Source organism: Macaca mulatta, chromosome 8 (assembly GCF_049350105.2).
Source record: "Macaca mulatta isolate MMU2019108-1 chromosome 8, T2T-MMU8v2.0, whole genome shotgun sequence".
Classification (NCBI taxonomy): Eukaryota; Metazoa; Chordata; class Mammalia; order Primates; family Cercopithecidae; genus Macaca; species Macaca mulatta.
The window spans coordinates 31,995,219-32,022,714 of NC_133413.1; the positions used below are offsets into that span (position 1 = coordinate 31,995,219).

At 43.8% G+C, this 27,496-nt stretch overlaps 1 long non-coding RNA gene and 1 pseudogene across 1 annotated transcript; one reads left to right on the forward strand and one right to left on the reverse strand.

Moving 5' to 3' along the window:
* The first annotated feature begins 1,083 nt into the window (after positions 1–1,083).
* On the forward strand, positions 1,084–23,659 carry LOC106999732 (uncharacterized). Its single transcript, XR_013397231.1, has 4 exons — positions 1,084–1,242; positions 3,914–4,117; positions 8,659–19,837; positions 23,061–23,659. It is a non-coding gene; the product is annotated as an uncharacterized LOC106999732 (long non-coding RNA).
* LOC100425333 (transgelin-2 pseudogene) lies at positions 20,648–21,833 on the reverse strand (annotated as a pseudogene).
* Positions 23,660–27,496: the final 3,837 nt, after the last annotated feature.

Sequence of the window (27,496 nt, forward strand, 5' to 3'; positions counted from 1 at the left end):
AGTAGAGACGAGGTTTTACCATGTTGGTCAGGCTGGTCTTGAACTCTGGATCTCAGGTGATCCACCTGCCTGAGCCTCCCAAAGTGCTAGGACTACAGGTGTGAGCCACCGCGCCTGGCTTCTTCCCCTCACTTCTATGACTCCCCAGCCCCACCACCAAGGCACTACTTGGGCCGCTTGTTCTAGTGTTTGGTCCTAATGTATTCGGGATTTCAGATGGCTTACAAAAATACTAAATGGATTGGGCAAAATGAGAGAAGAAAAAAATTTAAAGCCAGGTTATGTCTTTAGCACTGAGCAAAACACAGTCTTTTTTTTTTTTTTTTTTTTTTTTTCTTTTTTTGAGGCAGTCTCGCTCTGTCTCCAGGCTGGAGTGCAGTGGCATGATCTTGGCTCACTGCAACCTCTCTTTCCCGGGTTCAAGCGATTCTCCTGCCTCAGCATCCGGAGTAGCTGGGATTACAGACACGCACCACCACACCCTGCTAATTTTTTGTATTTTAGTAGAGACGGGGTTTTGCCATGTTGCCCAGGCTGGGAAAAGCACAGTTTTCTACAGTTGCTGGAAGACGACTAGGATTCTCTCCAAGTTTTCGGGAGGCCAAAGCAAAAGGGCAAATGATCATTGCAGCAGCTGCACAGGCCTTAGGGGTGATCACACTGGTGTTTAGGAATAGCACATCTTGTTGTCTCTCAAAAATGAGAAGAGAGAAAAATCTCCCCCAGTGGGCCCAGCCAAGGAGCACTGATGCACTGTCTCACCTGGGAAGACTGCTCAGCTTTCTTTTTCTTTCTTTCTTTTCTTTTTAAAATAGAGATGGGGTCTCATTATGTTGCCCAGGCTGGTCTCAAACTCCTGGGCTCAAGTGATCCTCTCACCTCAGCCTCCCAAAGTGCTGGGATTACAGGCATAAGCCACTGCACCCAGCCCAACTGCTCTGTTTTCATAAGTGTTGCGGGGGCGGAGGGGGGCGTTGTTGGTTGGTTTTTGGGTGGTAGTTCTTTTTTTGCATTGTTTTTAATCAAATTCACAAGTTGACTCAAATAACATTGTCATGGTTATTAACCCCTTTGGCAGAAATGAGAAAAATCAAAAGCTATGCAAATAGATAACGAAGAATCAATTCCAGGAAGAGGAAAAGGTGGGAGAGGCATTTTACAGCTTATCAAGATCAAAGGACAGAGACCATCTCTAAACAAAACCAAACTCTGAAACTCACCATCACAGAACTACGTCAAAAGGTTTCTGCATCCCCACTATGGCACCCATTACCATGAGTAGCCCAGAGTATTTCCAAACTATTGCTATTCACCATATTTTCCTCAGCACCTCCTATTTGTAACTTAACAATATTTAACAACGGCTTCCTCGATCTCTGGCGGAGACGGATTGAGGCTGCAGTATTTCAATTTGCCAGCAGGTGTCACCCCAGCCAACACTATTCAGAGAAGCCTAAAAAGGTGACGTTCTTTTTCCCTACACCTTTGATGGCACCAAAATGTGTGTGGGCAAGAGCAAAGTCCAAATTCCTAACTGGTACATCCCAGGCCCTTCATATTTGGCCCAACTCATGTTTTACTGCCTTAGTTCTTGTCAGTTCAGGCACACATTCAATCAGCAGAGGTTTATTGAACATTCGTTATTTGTAAGGGGCTATCCGGGGGCTGGAAATGAAAAGATGACAGAGATTTCACCTCTGTTCCAGAGAATTGCATGGCTTGCTCTGCCTAGGAAAGGGCTAAGCTGCTATGTTAAAACGTTGGCAGCCGGGCGCGGTGGTTCACGCCTGTAATCCCAGCACTGTGGGAGGCTGAGGCAGGCAGATCATGAGGTCAGGAGTTCGAGACCAGCCTGGCCAAGAGACCAGACTGGCCAATATGGTGAAACCCCACCCCTACTAAAAATATAAAAATTAGCTGGGTGTGGTGGCGGACACCTGTAATACCAGCTACTTGGGAGGCTGAGGCAGGATAATTGCTTGAACCCAGGAGGCAGAGGTTGCAGTGAGCTGAAGATCATGCCATTGCACTCCAGCCTGGGCAATAGAGCGAGAGTCCAACTCAAAAAAAAAAAAAATTGACTAAGCTGCTACAACAAATATGTGTGCATACGTATACACATATATGCTATTAGACATTATGTAGTATATATGTATAGATATACACATTATACATGTGTATATATGTATGTATATTTGTCATAGCAGCTTAGCCAATGCTATGGGTATGGATAATTATATACTTATATTTCATATATATAATTATGTATGATATTTTTATATTAATTGCATATAATTATATATAAATGATATATATAATTCATATTTATAGCATTGACTAAGCTGCTATGGCTAAGCTGCTAAATTTTTTTTTTTTTTTTTTTTGGAGACTGAGTCTCACTCTGTCACCCACACTGGAGTGCAGTGGTGCGATCACAGCTCACTGAAGCCTCAACCTCCCAGGCTCAAATGATCCTTCCACCTCAGCCTCCTGAGTAGCTGGAATTACAGGTGCGGGCCACCACACCCAGCTAATTTTTGTATTTTTCATAGAGATGGCGTCTCACCATGTTGTCCAGGCTAGTCTTGAACTCCTGGGCTCAAGCCATCCACCCTCCTCAACCTCCCAAAGTGCTGGGATTACAGTTGTGAGCCATCGAGGCCAGACTACTAATCTTAATTAGCAGCTATATATTAAATATATATGAAACACATATATTTCATAGCCAATGCTATGGATATGGATAATTATATATATAAGGTATATGTTTATATTATATATAATTATATGAGATATAATTTTATATCTACATTATGTATAAATAAATGTATACATAATATAGATATAAAATATGTTTATATTATGTATAAATTTGTGTATAAATAATTTATAAATTTATACATAATATAGATATAAATTTATTTATACATATATAGATATAAAATTATTTAATATTTATATATATAAAATTATCCGTATCCATAGCATTGGCTAAGCTGCTAAGCTGCTAATCTTAATTATAAGATATAATTATACATATGAGAGGTAAATAAGATACTGGATAAGCTACTCAGAGGTTTAAAGAAGATACAATTAATTTATTTCTCCAGCAAAAGACCAGGGGTGGGTGGTCCAGACTGGTCGGAATACTCAGCTCCATCGGGTCAGTCAGGGCCATGGCTTCCTCCCATCCCCTTGCCTCACAGTTCCTAGGATGTTGTCTTTGGCCGCATGGTCAAAGCTGAGTCATAACCTCATCCATGCTTCACCCTGGAGAAGTGGAAGAGAAAAAGTGGAGGGCATGCAATTTTGCTTTTAAGCAAGAAACACAGAAGCCACACCTAGCACTTCTATTCACATTCTAGGGCATGGACCTACTCCTATGGCCACAAATAGCTGCAAGGAAGGCTGGGAAATGTAGCCTTTTGCTAGGCAGTGATGAGTCTAGTTAGAAATGTCAGGCAGCCTGGGCGACATCGCAAGACTCCGTCTCTACAAAAATAAAGAAATAGACAAATTAGCTGGACATGTGGTATACGCCTGTAGTCCCAGCTACTCAGGAGGCTGAGGCAAGAGGATTGTTTGAGCCCAAGAGTTTAAAGCTGGGACTTTATGTATGATGGCGCTACTACACCCAAGCCTGGGTGACAGAGCAAGACCCTCTCAAATAAAACATAAAATAAAATAAAAACGGGGCAACTAGCAGTCTGGTCAGAAAGCATCTCTCACTTTCACACCTCACTTTATTTTTAATTGATTTGTGAAACAACTTTGTATCTTCTAGTGTTGCCATCAATTGCAATTGCATAGTTTAGAAATGCCAGTTCATAGAAATTTCTGGTGAGTAGAACGTCCTGTAGCAGTTTACTGTGCACATTTCATGTTAATGAGACATCTATTACTTCCTCCTCAGGGATGACAAGTGTTATCACAATGGCAATTGAGCTGATAAAATTCCAGTAAAATGAAACCTAGAATCAAGTTGTCTACTCAAGAGAATGCAACATTTGAGTAGGCTCTTGAAGCATGCATAGAAGCTAACCAAGCGGAAAAGAAGGAGGAAAATTCCAGAGTGTCAACAGCATGTGCAGAGACCTGTAGTCTTGTGGGAGACAAGGTATGTTCATTGTGGGGAGTGGATAAGTGTGTAGGGAAGGCAAGTGAGAGAGAAAATGGGGTGGAATCAGGTTGCACCAGGCCTTACACATCAAACTAAGGAAGTTGGATTTTTCCCTGCAGAGTAGATGCTTTGGGTGTTGCATTAGTCTGTTCTCACACTGCTATAAACATACCACCTGAGACTTGGTAATTTATAAGCAAAAGAGCTTTAATTGACTCACAGTTCCACCTGGCTGGGAAAACCTCAGGAAACTTAGAGTCAAGGTGGAAGGAGAAGGAGAAGCAAGTACCTTCTTCACAAGGCAGCAGGAGAGAGAGCACAGGGGAAACTACCACTTATAAACCATCAAATCTTTTGAGAACTCACTATCGTGAGAATAGCACAGGAGAAACTGCCCCCATGATCCAGTCACCTACCACCAGGTCCCTCCATCGATACGTGGGGATTACAATTCGAGAGAAGATTTAGGTGGGGACACAGAGCCAAACCATATCAGGAGGTCCTTCCCAGTCCAAGAGCTATGACCATGTCCAAAAATTCTGTCACTCCATGGGTTGGGGTCCAGGTAGCCAGCTGATAGGTGTTTTTGTTGTTTTTGTTGTTTGAGATGGAGTCTCACTCTGTTGCCCAGGCTAGAGTCCAGTGACACCATCTCGGCTCACTGCAACCTCCGTCTTCTGGGTTCAAGCGATTATCCTACCTCAGCCTCTTGGGTAGCTGGGATTACAGCTGCCCACCACCACGCCTGGCTAATGTTTGTATTTTTAGTAGAGACGGGGGTTTCACCATGTTGGCCAGGCTGGTCTCGAATTCCTGACCTCAGGTGATCCGCCCACCTTAGCCTCCCAAAGTTCTGGGATTACAGGCACGAGCCACCACGCCCAGCCCCCAGTTGATAGTATTTGACCCTCACTGTCTTGCTCATAGTTAGCTGACAGCTCCACGGATGAACACCTGACCCGGGACAGGCAAATCTGATCCTTCCTCTCAGGAATCTGAAAGTGGGATTGAAACCACTGCTTACTGCTGACCTGTGTCTAAAACAATAACAAATACACTGGAAACGGTGGGGCAGCCCTAAGAGCTGTGTAAGTGCAGAATCAGACAAAGCTGTTCTGCAGGGGACAGACAACCGAAGCAGGTGTGCAGAGCAAAGCAGGGATGAGAGTCAGAAAAGGTGTATGTGGGTTTCCACCCAGACTCCAATTCCTAGTTCCTTTTCCTCCCTAAGGCTGGGCAGCATTTTCCACTGCTTGGGTTGCATAGTACCCCTTTATTGTCCTCTTTTCTTTTTTCCTTCAAATAGCTTGAGTAATAAATTATTTACAGCATAGGCTAAACGGCTGCTGCTGCCCAAAAGACTCCCAAATATAGCTCCAACAGGATAGTTTACCTATTATATCTGTAGGCAGGCAGTCCAGGGAGGCTGGGGGCTCTGAGGTACTAGGACATCCAGGGAACCAGGCTTTTTCTCTCTGTTTCCCAGCAGTCCATGTCTTAAAGTATTGCTTTTCTCTGCAAGATCAAAGCTAGCTCCCAGCACCACACCTACATACCAGGGAGGAATATGCTTGGGATTTAGAAGGGCAAGACTCAGAAATGGTATACACCACTTCTGCTCACAACTCATTGGCCAAAACTTAATAATAACCCCACCTAGCTGCAAGACGGTCTGGGAATATAGGTCTTAGTTGGACAGCTGAAATCCTATTCTATGGAAGAAAGAGAGAATAGATAATGAAGGAACAATTCACTGTCTGCCTGATGGTTTCTGTAAATGGCACCCAAAGAACCCCCATTTGAGTTCCATGTAGCTTTTCTTGACCGCTTCAAGCTGAGCTGATGACTCCGTTTTCTGTACGTGGTTCTCAGCCTGTATCACTGCTCTGTGCTCATCTGTTTGTTGGTTAGTTGGTTGGGTTTCGTTGTTGTTGTTGTTGTTGTTGTTGTTGTTGTTGTTGTTGAGATGGGGTCTTGCTCTGTCATCCAGGCTAGAATGCAGTGGCACAATCACAACTGACTGCAGTCTCAACCTCTGAGGTTCAAACAATCCTCCCACCTCAGCCTCCCAAGTAGCTGGGACTATAGGTATGTGCCACCATGCCCAGCTAATTAAAAAAATTGTTTTTAGTAGAGACGAGGCCTCCCTATGTTGTCCAGCCTGGTCTCTAATTCCTGGGCTCAAGGGATCCTCCTGCCTAGGCCTCCCAAAGTGTTGGCATTACAGGCATGAGCCACCGTGCCTCGCCTCATTCATCTGTTAATTTATCTATATGGAAGAGACAGTTAGTGATCTCTAATTTCTGCTCCTTCCCACTTCCTTGGTAGTTAAGTCCCCCTCCCCCAAGTGTTATGTTTGGCACATTGCTAAATGGAATAAAGCTGACATTTGCCAGGCTCCCTTACTGCGAGGTATGGTAATATGATTCGGTTCTGGGCTGGACGCAGTGACTCACACCTGTAGTCCCAGCACTTTGGGAGGCCAAGGCTGGAGGATCACTTGAGCCCAGGAATCTGAGATCAGCCAGGGCAACAGAGCAAAACCTTGCCTCTGCAAAAATTACGAAATAGCTGGGTGTGGTGGCACAGCCTGTAGTCCCAGCTGCTCAGGAGGCTGGAGTGGGAGGATCCTTGAGCCTGGGAAGTCGAGGCTTTAGTCAGCCATGATTGTGCCACTGCACTCCAGCCTGGGTGACAGAATGAGACTCTATTTCAGAAAAAAATAATAAAGTTCTGGCCAGTGAGATGACAGCTTCCAGGAAACCCTATAAAAGATAGCTGGCATGCACCCATTGCCAATTCTTTCTCTCTTCCACATTTCTCTTGGTTGGAATAGCAGTGTAATGGCTGGAGCTATGGCAGCTGCCTAGGACCATGAGATATCCTGGGAGTGGAAGCCATACATGTTAGAGCAACAAGACAGAAGTCTTGGTTCACAACACAGTGGTGTGCCATACTAGCTCTGGAATACTACATACATTATTTCTGAGAGAGAAAGAAACTATTTTATTTGGGAGGGACCTCCTTTACTCCCAGCCAAACCTAATCCTTATCCTACAACCTGTGTCCTTGAAATTTTCCAATGGACTACCAGCCCTGAAGAGCAAGGACTGATTCTTGTTCATCTGTGCACGTCTAGTGCCCTTTCTTCAGATTATATCCATGGATACGAGGCAAATTTCACTTTGACCCTAGTCAGGTTGGTTCCTTTCCACAAATAGTCCACTAGACCTTCAGGGTAACACTATTAGGCTTTGCCAGTCCACTCTCTTTCTTTTCTTTCTTTTTTTTTTTTTTTTTTTTTTTTTTTGAGACGGAGTTTCGCTCTTGTTGCCTAGGCTGGAGTGCAATGGCGCAATCTCAGCTCACCACAACCCTCCCGGGTTCAAACGATTCTCCTGCCTCAGCCTCCCGAGTAGCTGGGATTACAAGCATGTGCCACCACACCTGGCTAATTTTGTATTTTTAGTAGAGACGAGGTTTCTCCATGTTGGTCAGGCTGTTCTCAAACTCCCAAACTCAGGTGATCCTCCTGCCTTGGCCTCCCAAAGTGCTGGGATTACATGTATGAGCCACCGTGCCTAGCCTGACTCACTTTCTTACTCATGCAAGCATGGTTTTCAGCCCACTCTCTTCTGCTCAGATCCTCTCACTCTCAGGCTGACCTAGCTGCTAAGATTCAGAAAAATTGAAGGGTTTAAGCCAATAGTTGCCTCTTCCTCCCAACACCAACTGAAAGGCTCACTTTTTCCTCTCCTTGCCTCTTGTTATAGCAGGGGTTGCTGTTTCTCCCATCAAAGGTGAGGCTCTCATTCTTGCCTTGCATCTTGGCCAAGAGTCCTTGGTAGGAACATAGAACTGTCTATCATCCCTTCATTCTCCTGTCTCAATCTCCAGCTCTTTCAGATCTTTTCTACTGATTCCATAATATGCACAAGTCATGTTCAGTAAGAACAAAACAACACACATACACAGCCTTAACACGTCATCTCCACTCGTATCCCCTTTGCAAGTAAACTTCTCCAAAGAATGGTCCATACCCACTGTCCCATGGCCTCATTTCCTGTTCATTCTTCACCCCAATCAGCGTCATCACCCAAGACGCTCCTGTTGCTAATGTCAGCAGACGTGTTTCCATCCTCTTCTTTCCCTGTCAGCAGTGGTGAATCATGTTAGCTGCCATGCCTTGGCTTCCGGTGGACCTGGCCTCTTCCTCATACCTCTGCAGAGCCTTCCTCTTCTGCTCAGTTATTCAAATAATGGTTGGCCGGAAGGTACTAGATGCACTCTTTTTTCTCACTCTGTCCTCTTCCCTACCTGACCGCCTCCTGTGGCTAATTTTCGTATTTTTAGTAGAGACAGGGTGCCTTGCCCCGCCCTTTTAATCTAGAGAAAGGGAATTGTAACACCTGTTTCACGAGGTTGTTGTGAAGATTAAATGATATCTACACAATGTGCCCAACAGAGTTCCCTGTGCATAAAATTGCATATCATATACTCAGATACTCTTAGTCCCTTCTTCTTCCTGTAACCAACAGGAACCAGCCACTGGTGAACCACAAGACAGAGAATTCCTGACCTGGTCCTCAGCCACAGTCTGCCTGTACTTCCTGCTCTCTGGGTTCTTGTGGTGTCTACCTGTTGCATGGTGGTCAAGGATGACGTCCTCTTGGTAATCCATGCTGTTTGTCTTACTCCTTTCCCAGTAAAAACAGAAAAGGGGACATAAATAAGAAATAGGACATCGAGGCCAGGCACAGTGGTTCACGCTTGTAATCCCAGCACGTTGGGAGGCCAAGGAGAGTGGATCATTTGAGGTCGGGGTTCAAGTCCAGCATGGCAAACATGGTAAAACTCTATCTCTACTAAAAATACAAAAAGTAGCTGGGCGTGGTGGCAGGTGCCTGTCATCCCAGCAACTTGGGAGTCTGAGGCAGAAGGATCGCTTGAGCCTGGGAGGCGGAGGTTGCAGTGAGCTGAGGTCACGCCACTGCACTCTCCAATCTGGACAACAGAGCGAGATGCTGTCTCCAAAAAAAAAAAAAAAAGCACATCGAGGGGTGGGGCTGGGCGAATTCTAAGACTATCATCAATTACTTTCAAACAAGGCAATTTGGCTGGGCGCAGTGGCTCACGCCTGTAATCCTAGCACTTTGGGAAGCCGAGGCAGGCAGATCACTTAAGGTCAGGAGTTCGACACCAGCCTGGACAACAACATGGTAAAACCCCGTCTTTACTAAAAATATAAAAATTAGCTGGACATGATGGTACATGGCTGGGAGGCTGAGGTGAGAGAATGGCTTGAGCCTGGGGGACGGAGGTTGCAGTGAGGTGAGATCATGCCACTGCACTCCAGCCTGGTCGATAGAGTGAGACTCTGTCTCAAAATAAATAAATAAACAAATAAGCAACTTAATCATTCCATTTTTATGTAATGCCTCCCTAGGCACAATGCCTGAGACTACAGACTGGGACAGACAATGGAAATAAGCAAAGGATAAAAAACACATTTCCTGATGCCTCCAACCTACCAGCCTAAGGAAGTCTAACTAGACACAGCGGTTCTCAGTCTCATCAGCCCCAACTCCCCTAAATATATAAATATACTTTTATAGTATACAAATGTGATAAATACACTGTGTTTATTAATCATCAGTGATATATACATTTTATTTTATTTTTTATTGCCAAGTCCAGCCTGGGCAACATAGTAAGACCCTCATCTCTCTACAAAAAATGCTTGAACAAGGGATCTCTCTGTATTTGTTTTTACAGCTGTATATGAATCTACAATTATCTCCAGAAAATTTTTAATTTGAATTAATTAAAAAATTTTTAATCTGAATTAAAAATGAGATGTGGCCGGGTGTGGCAGCTCACATTTTCGGAGGCTGAGGCAGGTGGATCACTTAAGGTCAGGATTTCGAGACCAGCCTATCAACATGGTGAAACCCCATTCCTACTAAAAATACAAAAAATTACCTGGGCGTGGTGGTGGGTGCCTGTAATCCCAGCTACTTAGGAGGCTAAGCCAGGAGAATCACTTGAACCCGGGAGGCGGAAGTTGCAGTGAGCCAAGATAGCGACAGTGCACTCCAGTCTGGGCAACAAGAGTGAAGCTCCGTCTCAAAAAAAAAAAAAGAAAAAAAGATGCAGCTTATGGAACGTGCCTGCATATCTTGGGGTTCCTGTGTCTTTTTTCGCTGTCCGAGCTGGACCTACACACCAGCAACCATGTCTAAGGGACCTACAGTTGGTACTGATCTTGGCACCACCTACTTTTGTGTGGGTGTTTTCCAACATGGAAAAGTAGAGGCAATTGCCAATGATCAGGGAAGCTGAACTACTCCAAGCTATGTTGCCTTTACAGACACCAAATGATTGGTTGGTGATACCACAAAGAATCAAGTTGCAGTGGACCCCAGCAACACAGTGTTCAGTGCCAAATGTCTGATTGGATGCAGATCTCATGATGCTGTTGTCCAGTGTGATGTAAAGCATTGGCCCTTCATGGTGGTGAGTGATGCTGGCACGCCCAAGATCCAAGGAGGATACAGGGGAGAGACAAAAAGCTTCTACCCAGAGATGTCCTCTGTGGTTCTGACAAAGATGAAGGACATTGCAGAAGCTGATCTTGGGAAAACAGTTACCAATGCTATGGTCACAGTGCCAGCTGACTTTAACAACTCTCAGCGTCAGGCTACCAAAGATGCTGGAACTATTGCTGGTCTCAATGTACTTAGAATTATCGATGAGACAACTGCAGGTGCTATTGCTTATGGCTTAGACAGAAAAGGTTGGAGCTGAAATAATTATGCTGATCTTTGAATCAGCATAATTCTGATTGGGAGGTGGCGCTTTTGATGTGTCAGTCCTCACTATTGAGAATGGGATCTTTGAAGTCAAATCTACAGCTGGAATGCCAGGCATGGTGGCTCATGCCTATAATCCTGGCACTTTGGGAGGCCGAGGTGGGCAGATCACTTGAGGTCAGGAGTTCAAGACCAGCCTGGCCAAAGTGGTGAAACCCCATCTCTACTAAAATACAAAAATTAGCCAGGTGTGGTGGTGTGCACCTGTAATCCCAGCTACTTGGTAGGCTGAGACAGGAGAATCACTTGAACCCAGGAGGCGGAGTTTGCGGTGAGCCAAGGTCATGCCACTGCACTCCAGCCTGGGCAACAGAATAAGACTCCATCTCAAAAAAAAAAAAAAAAAAAAAAATTTACACCTGGAGAACTCACTTGGGTGGAGAAGACTTTGACAACCTAATAGTCAACCATCTTATTGCTGAGTTCAAGGGCAAGCATAAGAAGGATGTCAGTGAGGCTGAGCGTCGTGGCTCCCACCTGTAATCCCAGCACTTTGGGAGGCCGAGGCGGGCAGATCACGAGGTCAGGGGTTTGAGACCAGCCTGACCAACATGGTGAAACCCCATCTCTACTAAAAATACAAAAATTAGCCGGGTGTGGTGGCATGCGCCTGTAGTCCCAGCTACTCGGGAGGCTGAGGCAAGAGAATCGCTTGAACCCAGGAGGCGGAGCTTGCAGTGAACCGAGATCACACCACTGTACTCCAGGCTGGGAAACAGAGCAAGACTCCGTCTCAAAAAAAAAAAAAAAAAAATTAAAAAAAAATAAATAAATAAAAAAGAAGGATGTCAGTGAGAACAAAAGAGCTATCTCACATTTTCGTATGGTTTGTGACTGTGGTAAGTATAACTCTCTCTTCCAGCACCCAGGCCAGTATCGAGATTGATTCTGTCTATGAAGCAATCGACTTCTATACCTCCATTACCAATGCCTGATTTGAAGAATTGACCTGAAGGACTGATTTGTTCCATGGCACTGTGGACCCCGTAGAGAAAGCCCTTTGAGACACCAAACTCAACAAGTCACAGATTCATGATATTGTCCTGGTTGGTGGTTCTACTCATATCCCTAACCTTCAGAAGCTTCTCCAAGACTTCTTCAATGGAAAAGAACTGAATAGGAGCATCAACCCTGATGAAGCTGTTGCTTATGGCACAGCTGTCCAGGCAGCCCCCTACCTGGAGACAAGTCTGAAGATGTTCCAGATTTGCTTCTGTTGGATGTCACTCCTCTTTCCCTTGGTATTGAAACTGCTGACGGAGTCACAACTGTCCTCATTAAGTGTAATGCTACCATTTTTACCAAGCAGACACAGAATTTCACTGCTTACAACCAGCCTGGTGTGCTTATTCAGGTTTATAAAGATGAGCATTCCATGACCAAGGATTACAGCCTGTTTGGCAAGTTTTGGGGCTTTTTAAATTTTTTTTTAATGAAGAAAAGATGTTTATTTTGGCTCATGGTTCTGCAGGCTGTACAGGAAGCGTGGTGCAAACATCTCGTTTATGGCATGAGCCTTAGGGAGCTTACAATCATGGTGGAAGTTGAAGGGGAGCAGTGTATCACATGGCCATAGAGTGAAGAGGAGGATCCCAGACTCTTTTAAACAACCAGATCTCACATCAACTAACTGAGCAAGAACTCACTCATCGCCAAGGGAATGGTGCTAAGTCATTCATGAGGGATCCACCCTCATGACCAAATCAGCTCCCACCAGGTCCCAGCTTCACCTCTGGGAATCAAATTTCAACATGACGTTTAGAGATAGAAAACATCCAAACCACATCACAAGGTCTCTAGATGGGTTTTTTTACTGGAAATTTCCATTTCTAAGTGTGATATGTAAAAGAAACATAAGGGGAAGAATTTTGAGATGCATTTTCATCTTATTTTATCACAAATTTATTGAGATATTCGTAAATACAATAAACGTCATTCTTTTAAAGTATACAATTTGACATGTTTTGGTATATATGCAGTGATACACAACTATCACTGTTTTCTAATATTATAATAGTTTGGCTGGGCGTGGTGGCTCATACCTGTAATCCCAGCACTTTGGGAGGCTAAGGCCAGCGGATCACTTCAGATCAGGAGTTCAAGACCAGCCTGGTCATCATGGTGAAACCCCGTGTCTATCAAAAATATGAAAATCAGCCAGGCATGGTGGTGGGCAACTGTAGTTCCAGCTACTCGGGAGGCTGACGCAGGAGAATTGCTTGAACGTGGGAGGCAGAAACAGAGGTTTCAGTGAGCTGAGATCATGCCACTGCACCCCAGCCTGGGCAACAAGAGCAAAACTCTGTCTCAAAAACAAACAAACAACCACCACAAAAATATTATAATAGTTTGATCAACCTGAAAAGAAATTCCATATCCACTAGCCGTCGTTCTCCATTCACCTATTCCTCCCTCTAGAGAACATCAGTCTACTTTCTGTCTCTATGGATTGGCAAGTTTGAACTCACAGGCCTACTTCCTGCACTCCACTGTTCCTCAGATCGAAGTCACTTTTGACACTGATGCCGATGGCATCCTCAATGTCTCTGCTGTGGACAAGAGTACAGAAAAAGAGAACAAGATTACTGTCACTAATGACAAAAGCCATTTGGACAACGAAGATACTGAGTTGTGGTCCAGGAAGCTGAGAAGTGCAAAGCTGAAGATAAGAAGCAGAGGGACAAGGTGCCATCCAAGAATTCACTTGAGTCCCATGCATTCAACATGAAAGCACTGTTGATGCATTCAACATGAAAGCACTGTTGAAGCATCGTTACTCTTCGAGGCAAGATTAACCATGCAGACAAACAGAAGATTCTTGACAAATGTAATGACATTATCAACAGAGTCAGACTGCAGTGAAGTAAGAATGTGAACATCAGCAGAAAGAGCTGGAGACAGTCTGCAACCCCATCATTACCAAGCTGTTCCAGAGTGCAAGAGGCACACCAGGAGGAATGCCTGCGGGATTCCCTGGTGGGGGAGCTCCTCCCTCTGCTGGTGCTTCCTCAGGGCCCACCATTGACAAGGAAGCCAACCCAAGAAAAGATGTAGCATCGTTCAACACAGTGAAAACATGGAAGGACTTAAATTTGTAGCAAATTCTATGGCAGCTTTAAAGTTCAGCTGCTATAGTAAATTACTGGGCATTCTCAATACTTAAATATGGAACACGTGCACAAGGGAAGGAAATAACATTGCACTTTAAAAGCACTGTATTGTAAGTGGAAAATGCAATGTCTTAAATAAAACTGTGTTTAAGATTGGAAAAAATGAGATGCAGGTAAATGTTATGTTACCTGTATTTTACCCTAATTTTTTAAAAAATGAGATGCAATTCATACCCATCAGATTGGCAGACATGGAGAAGTTTAATAATACTCAACTTGGCAGGAATGGAGAAAAGGGAAATTCTTAAACATTTGAGGAGCATAAATGAGTAAATTACTATGGAGAACAACTCAGAATTACCTAGTAAGATTGGAAATGCAAATGTTCTATGAGCCAGAAATTCCAGTTCTAATAAGCTATTGTGAAACACTCCCACATATGAACAAGGATATTTGTATGAGACATTCTTTGGAATATTGTTAGTGACGGTGCAAAATAGAAAACAAAGTGTTCATCACTGTTTCCTTTTATTTAAACATGTTTAATTTAAAATTTTTTAAATTAAAAATATTTCCCGTTATTAAAAAAAGCAAGTAGTGTGTAAATATCGATGTGGAACAGGAAATATGAATGGCAATGTCTAATTTGATTCCATGGTTTGAGGAACTGTGCACTGCGCAACAGGCACACACACCATTAGTAAGTAATTGTGGTTGTTTAAGAATACAATTACAGCCGGGCGCGGTGGCTCAAACCTGTAATACCAGCACTTTGGGAGGCCGAGATGGGCGGATCACGAGGTCAGGAGATCGAGACCATCCTGGCTAACACAGTGAAACCCCGTCTCTACTGAAAAAATACAAAAAACTAGCCGGGCGAGGTGGCAGGCGCCTGTAGTCCCAGCTACTCGGGAGGCTGAGGCAGGAGAATGGCGTAGACCCAGGAGGCGGAGCTTGCAGTGAGCTGAGATCCGGCCACTGCACTCCAGCCTGGGCGACAGAGCGAGACTCCGTCTCAAAATAAATAAATAAATAAATAAAAAGAATACAATTACAATTTTATTTTTCGTATTTAAAAAGTCACATTTCCATGCTGCCTGCCAAAACTTAACAGATAACGTACTAGGTCATTAACACGTCCTTGTCTATTTGAAAACCTCCAGACAAACAGGCAGCTGAGCCTTGGAGCTTTGGCAATGGGAATTATTGCTTGGCTAGTAACAAACAGTGTTCTCAGGACTCAAAGATACTAAGGAGGGCACAGCCTTGAGGAGCCAAGGGTGATTGTTGGAAAATACAAATGCAACATTCAAAACACAGGAAGTTAAGAAGTGATTCACATGAACCAAGACCGCACCATTGCACTCTAGCCTGGGCGACAAGAGTGAAACTCCATCTCAAAAAAAAAAAAAAAAGAAGGCGATGCAAGACACTGATGTGCCTATGGAATCCAGAACAGAATCCATCTATGGGGCAATGTAGTAGCCGTCCCCCAGTAATCCCAGCCTCCTGGTATTCATGCCCTTGTGTAGTCCCCTCCCACAGTGAATCAGAGTTGGCTCTGTGTGGCCAATAAAATATGGTAGAAATGATGGCATGTGGCTTTGAAGGCTAGATCATAAATGGTATTGCCAATTCCACCTTGGTACCTGGGATTATTTGCTCTGTGGGAATCCATCCACCATATTGTCAGGACACTCAGAGAAACCCAGGGAGAGCCCCATGGAGAAAGGATCTGAGGCCCCCAACCACCAGCCAGCACCAACTTGCCAGCCATGTGAACCACACTGAAAGTGAATCCTCCAGCCCCAGTGAGGCCTGCAGATAACTGCAGTCCCAGCCGACATACGACTCCAACCTAATGAGCGACTCTGAGCCAGAACCACCAACTCAGCTGCTCTTGAATTCCTGACCAATAGAAACTGTGAGATAATAAATAAGTACTATTACTTTGAAAAAATTTCTTGAGCTATACACTGAAGATTTGGGTACTTCAGCATATATGTTATACTTCAATAAAAAATTATAAAATTTAATGATTATTTAATGCAGAAAATAAATGTAATGTCATAATTGTTATATAAAAGATAAATAAAATAAAGCTAATTTATGAAAGGTACTTTAATATAAAAATGTTTGGCCACTACAACTCCAGAAGACCCAAGAAGTAGCTTAAGGCTCACATCTTAAAAATCATCTTCAGCTGGGCGCAGTGGCTCAAGCCTGTAATCCCAGCACTTTGGGAGGCCGAGGCGGGTGGATCACCTGAGGTCAGGAATTTGAGACCGGCCTGGCCAACATGGCAAAATCCCATCTCTACTAAAAATAACAAAAATTAGCTGGGCGTGATGGTGGTCATCTGTAATCCCAGCGACTTGGGAGGCTGAGGCAGGAGAATCACTTGAACCCAGGAGGGGGAGGTTGCAGTGAGCTGAGATTGCACCATTTTACTCCAGCCTGGGCAATAGGAGTGAAACTCTGTCTCCAAAAAAAAAAAAAAAATCTTCATATGTGTGCTTTATGGTACTAATGCAGGCTGAGACAAGTGTATTGAACTGGTGACTTGACTACTATAAGCAGCGCTGCCATTAGTGACTTGATTTTCCAAAACAGTAAATGTGGCAGATTATATTTTCCACAAATGGTCACACAAGCATTTCTGGTCCCATCTACTCTTCCAGAGCCTTGCCACTCCCCACTTGAAATTGGGTGGACTTGTGTGACTACCTAAACAAAATAAAAGACTAGGTCAAAAAAGGTCATATGGTGCCAGTAAACTTTCGGTGTCCTTTAGGGACCCCAGACATTACACTTACTAGACAAAGACTTTAAATCAGCTGTTAAAAATATGTTCAAAGAACTAATATGTTTAAAGAACTAAAGGAAAGCATAAGAACAATGTGCACCATATATACATCAATTATCATATAGAAATTATATTTAAAAAAAGAACCAGATAGAAATTCTGAAGTTGAAAAGTACAAAACCTGAAATAAAAAATTCATTAGAGGGGTACAACAGCAAACTTGAAGACAGGTCAACTGAGATCATCCAATCTGAGGAATAGAAGGAAAATAAATGGATAAAAATAAACAAGAGACTCAGATCCTTGAGCCACCATCAAGCATATCAGCCTATATATAATGGGAGTCCCAGAAGAGAGGAGAGAGAGAATGGGGCATAATTCATATGTCAAATAATAATGACCTACAACTTCACAAATTTGATGAAAAACGTTAATATACACATCCAGAACCTCACCAAACTCCAAGTAAGATAAACTCAAAGAGATCAACACCTAAAAACATCCTAATCCAACTGCTGAAGGCAAGGACAAAAAATCTTGAAAGCAGCAAGAGAGAAGTGCCTTGTCACATACAGTAAGGCCTCAATAAGATTAACAGAGAATCTCTCATCAGAAATCATGGAGATCAGAAGTCACTGGGGTGACATATGAAGTGCCGAAATTAAAAAGTACTGTCAGTCAAAAATTCTATATCCAGTAAAGCTATCCTTTAAAGGTGAAGGAGAAATAAAGACATTCACTGGTTAAACACAGAAAACTGTGGGTCAGGCATGGTGGCTCATGCCCGTAATCTCAACACTTTGGAAGGATGAGGCAGGGTGATCACTTGAGCACTAGAGTTTGAAGTTGCAGTGAACTATGATTACACCACTGCACTCCAGCCTGGGTGACTGAGACCTTGAACAAATAAAAGGAAATAGACGGTAATTCTGACCCACACAAAGGAATAAAGCACTAGTAATGGTACCTCCTATATAGGTAAATGTAAAAGACATAAATGATTTTTGTGTGTGTATAAGTCTTTCCTTCTTCTACCTGATTTAAAAGATAACTGAATAAGCAATAATTATAAAACTGTATTGGGCTTATTTTGTATGACTGTAATAACACAAACTAGTGGTGAAGTAATAGAACTATATAGGAACAAAGCTCTTGTATATTATTGAAATTAAGTTGGTATTAATTTAAAGTAGATGGTTATAACTTAAGATGTTAACTGTAATCACAAGGGCAACAGAGAACATAAATAGAAAATATAGTAAGAGAAATGATAAGAGCTGAGTGTGGTGAAAAAACACTTATAGTCCCAGCTACTTGGAAGGCTGAGGTGGGAGGATTGTTTGCGCCCAGGAGTTCAAGTTTAACCTGGGCAACATAGCAAGATCCCATCTCTAGAAAAAAAGAAAGGTGGGAGGCTGAGGCGGGTGGATCATGAGGTCAGGAGTTTGAGACCAACATAGTGAAACTGAAACCCCATAGTGAAACGGAAACCCCAAAAATACAAAAATTAGTCAGGCCTGGTGGCACACGCCTGTAATCCTAGCTACTAAGGAGGTTGAGGCAGGAGAATCACTTGAACCTTGAGGCGGAGGTTGCGGTAAGCTGAGATTGTGATCTTGCACTCCAGCCTGGGCGACAGAGCAAGACTCTGTCAAAAAAAAAAAAAAAAAAAGGAAAGAAAAAATAAATGACAAGAGAATTAAAATGGTACATGAGAAAATATCTAACACAAAAGAGGGCAGTAATAAAGGAATAGAGGAACAATAAAATGCCATAAGACATAGAAAACAAATAGCAAAATGGCAGATAAAAATCCTACAATAATTACATTAAATATAAATTGATTAAACACTTCAATCAAAGGGTAATATTGAGAGAAGGATAAAAAACACATGATCAAACTATATGCTGTCTAGGGGAGACTCACTTTATTTTTTATTTTTTGTATTTTTGAGTGGAGTTTCACTCTTGTTGCCCAGGCTGCAGTCTTGCCTCAGCCTCTCAAGTAGCTGGGATTACAGACGCTGCTACCATGCCTGGCTAAGGTTTGTATTTTTTTAGTAGAGACGGGATTTCACCATGTTGACCAGGCTGGTCTTGTACTCCTGACCTCAGGTAATCCGCCCACCTCAGCCTCCCAAAGTGCTGGGATTACAGGCGTGAGCCACTGCACCTGGCCTGGGGTTCTTTATTCCTCAAGCCCCAGACCACGGTAGGCAGCCCTCCTTCCTCTGTTCTGTCACCCCCACTCCCTAGCCACAGTGAGGGGAATGGAAAATGAGAAGCCAGGAGGACCTCTACCAGGGAAGGCTACCCTAGATGTGTGGTGAGCACGGTGCAGCAGCGGCTGGGATAGCAGCTGCCACAGGCCCCTCCCTATAAATTAAGTCCCTGTAGCCACAGCTGTGGGAGAAGTAAAACTGCCTTTGCAAAATTATAACTGAGACAGTGAAAGAGATCTAACCTAACCGACTCCATACTGGTTCTACCTTTAAGCTGTCCTTGTTCCTTCCTGGGCCAAGGCTGAACTAACTTTGAGAGGAACTTAGTTTATAGCTTAAAACAAAGATGATAACAGCCTTTTCCCAAAACAAACCTCCTTCTTGCCTGGGGACTAGACTGCCTTTATAGGACGAACAAACGAACAAATTAGCCACGAGATTAGAAATTATGGTTTAGGAGTCCTGCAGCTGGAGGCTACAAGAGTCTGACCCTCCCTAAACTGCTCCTAAAATCAGTGCTTGAGATATTTTGCAGACCCTGCACTTGATGGATCAGCTGGCACCACCCAGATCCATAAACTGGCTCATCCGATCTCGTGGCCTCCACCTAGGAACTGACTCAGCACAAGATGACAACGTCAACTCCCTATGATTTCATCTCTGACCGACCGATCGGCACTCACAGCTCACTGGCTTCCCCGCTCCCGGTAAGTTGTCCTTAAAAACTCTGATGCCAGGCCTGGCGCAGTGGCCGATGCCTGTAATCCCAGCACTTTGGGAGGCTGAGGCAGGCGGATCACTTGAGGTCAGGAGTTCGAGACCAACCTGGCCAACATGGTGAAACCCTGTCTCTACTAAAAATACAAAAACTAGCCTGGCATGGTGGCGGGCACCTGTAATTCCAGCTACTTGGGTGACTGAGGCACAAGAATCAAGTGACAATCACTTGAACCTGTGAGGCGGAGGTTACCTGAGACTGAGTTTCCCTATCTCTACTAAAAATACAGAGACATGGGCATGATGTCACGTGCCTGTAATCCCAGCTACTTGGGAGGCTGAGGCAGGAGAATCACTTGAACCTGGGAGGCAGAGGTTGCAGTGACCCGAGATCATGCCACTGCACTCCAGCCTGGGTGACAGAGCGAGACTCCATCTCAAAAACAAAAGGTGCAAAACTTTCAATTTCTTTAGGATTGGGAGGGCCTGGGGAAAAAAAAAAAAAAAAAAGATCTAGCTATGTTGATAGAGATTATTTACAGATGCAAAATTTCCCCCCAAAAGGACAGCTTTGCAGGGCCATATGATGATATGGCAGAGAAACATGTCTTGGGGTAAAATATTTTGATTTCCTTCCTTGTCTCATAATGTTATTCCAGAGTCAGATTGGAAAGTAAGTCACAATATACAGGGTTAAATAAAACCCATCTGATGAGAATTTGTGGTTTGTAGGGCATGACTCCCCAGATAGGAATTTGGGCAAGATTAAAAAAAAAAAAAATCAGAGCTTAGTCCTCAGATCAGAGGATCTAGCGTGACATCCCATAGCCGATCGTGCCAGCCTGAGATACCCCGCGGTTGGTGCCCATCTGTACCCCAATCATGTTCCTGCCCTCTTGTAGGTGGTTGTCTGAGAAGTTCCAAGGATTCTCCTTGGGTTTCTTAGGGAACCATATGGGAGCCCCAGAGAACAGCCCATCGTCCTGGGCTACTGGCAGCCCACCTAGGTTCATCAGGATCTACTGTACACAGGGCATGTCCTTTCCTCCCCGGGGGAGCACAGTTTGGAAGACGTCGGTGGTGTTAATGCCGTAGCGCTCAGCTGCTTGCAGGCACTGAGATAATCTGCTCCATCTGCTTTAAGGCCATGGTGGAGGCCCGGGTCTTCTTTACTGGGGCCTGCCCCTCGGTGCGCAGTGCGTTAATGAGCTCACATAGCTCTGTGCCCTCCTTGAGGAAATTCTGGAAGTTCTCGTATCCAGGCTGGGGCCAGCCCACATGCTTTTGGCACTGGGTGGTGATCCATTGATCTGCTCCAGGTCTGTGTCATATGGATTCTCAATTTTCTGCTGCACCTCCTGGCTCAGGCCACATGCAGGTACCCTGTTGGCCATTCCAATCGGTGGTGGCAGCTGTGGGGAGCATTCATGCAGGCTGGAGTGCCATGCACTCAAGGCAGGGGCTGTAGCAGCTAATGATATTATTAATATATTGGTGTACGTCTCCTGTTTTGTTTTCTGTTGGTTCTCCCCTGCTTTTGTCTTTATGGATTTTTTTTTTCTGTCTTCCTGTGGGTTATTTGAACATTTTTCAGATTTCCTTTTTTTTTAAATTATAGTGTTTTTAAGTATATCTCTTTGATTAGGTTTTAGTGGCTGCTGTAGGTAGTTTATATATTAGGTTGGTGCAAAAGTAATTGCGGTTTTTGCCATCACTTTTTTTTTTCATTCTACAAAGCATAACTTTATTTTCAGAAAGGAAAGGACACCAAAAATAGGACTGTCCTGTGCAGATGTCCAGGAGCCTTAGTGTGGGGACCAAATGTCCCCCGGCCATTGGAAAGACAGATCTTGTAAGTCGCATTCATCCAGTCACTCACCCATTCATTTCTACTGAGACAGGCAAGGATAGAAGTTCCTGCCATCGTGTTCTGATGAAGGGCATATTTGCCATTACCTTCAATGGCAAAAACTGCAATTACTTTTGCACCAACCTAATACATACTTGATCGTCATTTTATTACATTAGTATATATAAAATAGGTTTTTTTGTTTTGTTTTGTTTGTTTTTTTGAGACAGAGCCTGGAGTGCAGTGGTGCGATCTCGGCTCACCGCACCTTCCACCTCCCGGGTTCAAGCGATTCTCCTGCCTCAGCCTTCCAAGTAGCTGGGATTACAGGCATGCGCCACTGTGCCTAGCTAATTTTTTTTTGGTATTTTTAATAGAGATGGGGTATCACCATGTTGGTCAGGGTGGTCTGGAACTCCTGAACCAAATGATCCACCTGCCCCAGCCTCCAAAAGTGCTGGGATTACAGGTGTAAGCCACTGCACCTGGCCAAAACCAGTTTTATTCAGAAACTTTTTTAAAACAAAAATTCCTTCTTAAAAATAACAACAGAGAGTCAGAACAAATGGTATACTGGATCAGATGCTGGAAAAACAGGAGTTAGGAAAAGTAACCTGGACATTCTTAGCCCTTTGCCTGCCGTTTCTCAGCTCCAAATCTGCCTGTGCATGCTCCTCTCTTTTATGCTGTGTCTGGGATGCTGCACTGTTCCTTTAACAGATTTCTTTGCTAGCTGCATTTCTGCAAAGCTCTGTCAATAGTGGGCACTAGAGGAAAATTGGAAGGTAACAGAAAAGAAGAAGGGACTTTCTTCCAACTTGCTCTTTCTGCCAGTGTTACCCCCAAAACAACACTTTACTTTACAAATAGTTGGCTCCAGCTTCCAGCTACTTTAGGTGCTCCTTGAGAACCAACCTCATTGAGCCCTTTCAGAAATATCAATAGCAGCTGAGTGATGCTTTCTCTTCATAGACGCTCCTCCGAGTTTCTAGGCAGTGGTGACTCCCAACCTCTTCCCTTTAGTTATTCCAGCACTACAAGAATTAGTTGCTCTCTGTAGCCCTCTAGGATACCTCAGTATTGCTTTCTGCTCGTTCAGCTTTCTGACACCTGAAACAAATCCTCTATATTAAATCCCTGATAAGATTTGGATCTGTGTCCCTACCCAAATCTCATCTCGAAATCTCAAATTGTAATCCCCACACGTCAAGGAAGGGCCCTGTAATCCCCACGTGTTGGGGAAGGGAAGTGATTAGATTATGCTCTTCTAGCGACAGTGAGTGAGTCCCATAAGATCTGACGGTTTTCAAAAGTGGCAGTTTTTGTCCTGCACTCTCCCTTCTCTCTCCTGCCGCCCTGTGAAGAAGGTCCTTGCCTCCCCTTCGCCTTCCGCCATGATAGTAAGTTTCCTGAGGCCTCCCCAGCACTGTGGAACGGTGAGTCAATTAAACCTCTTTCCTTTATAAATTACCCAGTCTCAGGTATTTATTTATAGCAGTGTGAGAACAGGATAATACAATCCCTTCTGTGATTTCTGTTTTTCTAATTGGACCCTGACTGATGACACAGGGGAAGGGAAAGGGCAGGGAACTATATATATCTATATATATAGATATATGAAGTATATAGATATATGGATTTTATGTATAGATGAAGATTTTATATATATATATATGTCTTCTGTGTACCAAGTATACAAATAATAAATATCAATAATTTTATATGTTACTAGTTATAGCTGTGATTTATTGAGGACCTAGTCTATTACTCTTTGCCTGACTGCTTTCTTCTCATGTTGTAAGTTTCTGCTTGAATTTAGTCTCAGAGAGGTTTTCCCTGATTACCTTATCAAAAGCAACTGCTGTTCCCTGTTATTCTCTGCTTCAGCTCATAAACCTTGTCCTTTATAGTACACAAAACAAAGCACAGTCGTTTGATTTTTCTGGTCTTTCTTCCCCACTAGAATGTGAGCTCCATGAGAGGGAGGCCCTTGTTGGTCTTGTTCACTGCTGTCTCCCTAAAGCCTAGCATAGTGTTCGGCTCATAGTAGGTATATGGGAGTATTTTTAAAAGTATTTTAAAAATACTTTTATAATATATAAAATCCATTATATATTCTTGCTTAACGAGTCATGCTAAAATGTAGTGGCTTGAAACGAAACAGTAATTTCTCATGATTTTGTGGTCTGGCTGCGTGGTTCAACTCACCATAATGTAGAATCAGTGGGAGCCCTGAGCTTGCTTTCCTGGGCTCACTGAAGAAGCTGTGTTCAGCTGGTGGGTTGGCTGGAACTGGAAGGTCCCAGAGGGCCTCACTTGGTGGGGACAGCTGGAAGATTGGGGCCTCTCTCTTTACGTAGGGTAGCCCAAATTTCTTTACATGGCATCTGAGTTCCAAGAGTGTAAGCCTCAATGTGCACAATTTTTTTTTTTCTTTTTTTGAGACAGAGTCTGGCTCTGTCGCCCAGGCTGGAGTGCAGTGGCACGATCTTGGCTCACTGCAACCTCTGTCTCCTGGGTTCAAGCGATTCTCCTGCCTCAGCCTCCCAAGTAGCTGGGACTTGAGGCACCCGCCACCATGCCCAGCTAATTTTTGCATTTTTAGTAGAGACGGGGTTTCACCGTGTTGGTCAGGCTGAATGTGCAAATATTTATTGAGCCTCTGCTTGGGTCACAGTTATGTCTCATTAGCCAACAAGTCATATGACCAAGCCCAGAGTCAATATGGGAGGAGGCTACCCAAGGGTATGAATACCAGGAATATCAGTAGGTCTGATTCAATGGGAGCCATCAGTACAACAGTATATAATTTTGTATACATTATTGCTAATACTGACAGCAGCCTGCTACATAGTTGCTATTTCTTTTTTTTTTTTTTAGACGAAGTCTTGCTCTGTTGCCCAGGTTGGAGTACAGTGACACGATCTCAGCTCACTGCAACCTATAACCTCCTGGGTTCAAGTGATTCTCCTGCTTCAGCCTCCTGAGTAGCTAGAATTACAGGCGTGCACCACCACGCCCAGCTAATTTTTGTATTTTTGGTAGAGATAGGGTTTCACCATGTCAGCCAGACTGGTCTCGAACTCATGGCCTCAAGTGATCCCCGCTGCCCTGGCCTCCCAAAGTGCTGGGATTACAGGTGTGAGTCACCACACCCAGCCTATTGTCTTTTTTTTTTTTTTTTTTTTTTTTTTGAGACACATTCTTGCTCTGTCACCCAGGCTGGAGTGCAGTGGCGCGATCTTGGCTCACTGCAAGCTCCGCCTCCCAGGTTCACGCCATTCTCTGGCCTCAGCCTCCTGAGTAGCTAGGACTACAGGCACCCGCTACCACACCTGGCTTTTTTTTTTTTTTTTTTTTTTTGGTATTTTTAGTAGAGATGGGGTTTCACCGTGTTAGCCAGGATGGTCTCGATCTCCCAACCTTGTGATCTGCCCGCCTCGGCCTCCCAAAGTGCTGGGATTACAGGTGTGAGCCACCGTGCCCGGCATCTGTCATCTCTTTTAACCCAGCAGTCCCCAACATTTTTGGCACCAGGGATCCATTTCATGGAAGACAATTTTTCCATGGACCGGGGGTGGCAAGGATGGTTTCAGGATGATTCAACCGCATTACATTTATTGTGCACTTTATTTATAATATTATTACCTTGGAACATATAATAATTATACAACTCACCATAATGTAGAATCAGTGGGAGCCCTGAGCTTGCTTTCCTGCAACTAGACAGTCCCATCTGGGGATGAGGGGAGACAGTGACAGATCATCCAGCATTAGATACTCATAAGAGGTGCATAACCTAGATCCCTTCCATGTGCAGTTCACAATAGGGTTCATGTTTCTATGAGAATCTAATGCCACCACTGATCTGACAGGTGGATGGAGCTCAGGCAGTGATATCATGGGGAGCAGCTGTAAATACAGATGAAGCTTCTCTTGCTTGCCACTTCCCTCTTGCTGTGTGGCCCAGTTCTTAACAGGCCATGGACCGGCACCAGTCCATGGCCCAGGGGTTGGGGACCAGCACCAGTCCACGGCCCAGGGATTGGGGACTCCTGTTTTAACAGACTAAGACTCTAAGATCCACAGAAGTCAAGTAACTTGTCCAAAGGTCATAGCAATTAAGTGGCAGAAAATTCTAATTTTGATTGCAAATTCTGTGACCTCTCACCATATCACAGTCTTCTGGGAAAACAAGGTAGAAAAAAGATGACAACTCAGGAGAGAACTTCAACCTATGTTTTCATTTGAATGGAAAACACAATAGGTTTTATTTTCTTTTGCATGTAGTGGAGAAGATGAGTGAGCCATATGATATGGGCTAAAGTGATTTTAAAATACCTCAATTGTCACTTCATTAGCCAAGCTGGCTCATGCTGTCACTGGAAGTTCTATGGTTTCTCAGCTGTAGTCACACAATATTTCATACGTAATTCTCAGTCATAGCTCTTACCTGTGTACTATTTGTGGTTCACCGTTTATTAGGAGCTCTTCCTGGTCTGGATTCACATTGCTTGTATATTGTCTGAGGTACAGCAGGTTCTCAACAAATGTCTGTTAAATGAATGAATTAGCAGAGGTCAAGGAGGCCAAAGATGAAGTTTTCCACTGTTTGCCAGGGACCCTGAGGAGAATCAATAAATAACTAGGGAGTAAAGCATTAAATGGAATGAACAATGAATTGTGTATTTGCTATGGTTTGAATGTCCCTGCCAAAACTCATGTTGAAAATTAATTGCCAGCTGGACGCAGTGGCTCACTCCTGTCATTTCAACACATTGGAGGCTGAGACAGGAGGATTGCTTGAACCCAGGAGTTTGAGATCTGTGTGGGTAGTATAGCAAGACCTGTCTCTATTTTTTTAAAAGAGAAAATTAATTGCCATTGTAACAGTATTTAGAGGTGACACCTTTACAGGGTGATTAGATCATGAATGGATTAATGGTGTTATCATGGGAGTGGGTAAGTTATCTCAGGAGTAGACTTCTGATAAAAAGATAAGTTTGGCCCCTATTCTCTGTCTCACGTGCTCAATTTTGCCTTCTGCTTTTCACCATGGGATGGCCCTCACCAGATGCCAGTGCCATGCTTTTAGACTTTCCAGTCTCCAGAAACATGAGCCAAATAAATTTTTGTTCTTTGTAAACCACCCAGTCTGTGGTATTCTATTACAGCAGCAGAAAATGGACCAAGTATTATTTGAAGAACAAGAAGTAGTTCATGGAAGCAGACATTTTGGTTAAACAAATAGGTGAGGCCAGATATGGTGGCTTATACCTGTAATCCCAGCATTTGGGAGGTCAAAGCAAAAAGACCACTTGAGGCCAGAAGTTTAAGCCCAGCCTAGGCAACATATTGAGATCCTGTATCTACAACTACAACAACAACAAAAGTCAAAACTTCTTAACAAAACCAGCTTAAAATTGACTTGTGCTTTTAATATCTTTGTCAATTTTTAATTTAGAAAATTTCTATTTCAACCAATTCTGCTTGTTTTTTTGTTTTGTTGGTTTTTTTCTTCTTTTTTTATTTTTTATTTTTTATTTATTTTTTTTTTGAGACGGAGTCTCGCTCTGTCACCCAGGCTGGAGTGCAGTGGCCGGATCTCAGCTCACTGCAAGCTCCGCCTCCCGGGTTCACGCCATTCTCCTGCCTCAGCCTCCCGAGTAGCTGGGACTATAGGCGCCCGCCACCTCGCCCGGCTAGTTTTTTGTATTTTTTAGTAGAGACGGGGTTTCACCGTGTTAGCCAGGATGGTCTCGATCTCCTGACCTCGTGATCCGCCCGTCTCGGCCTCCCA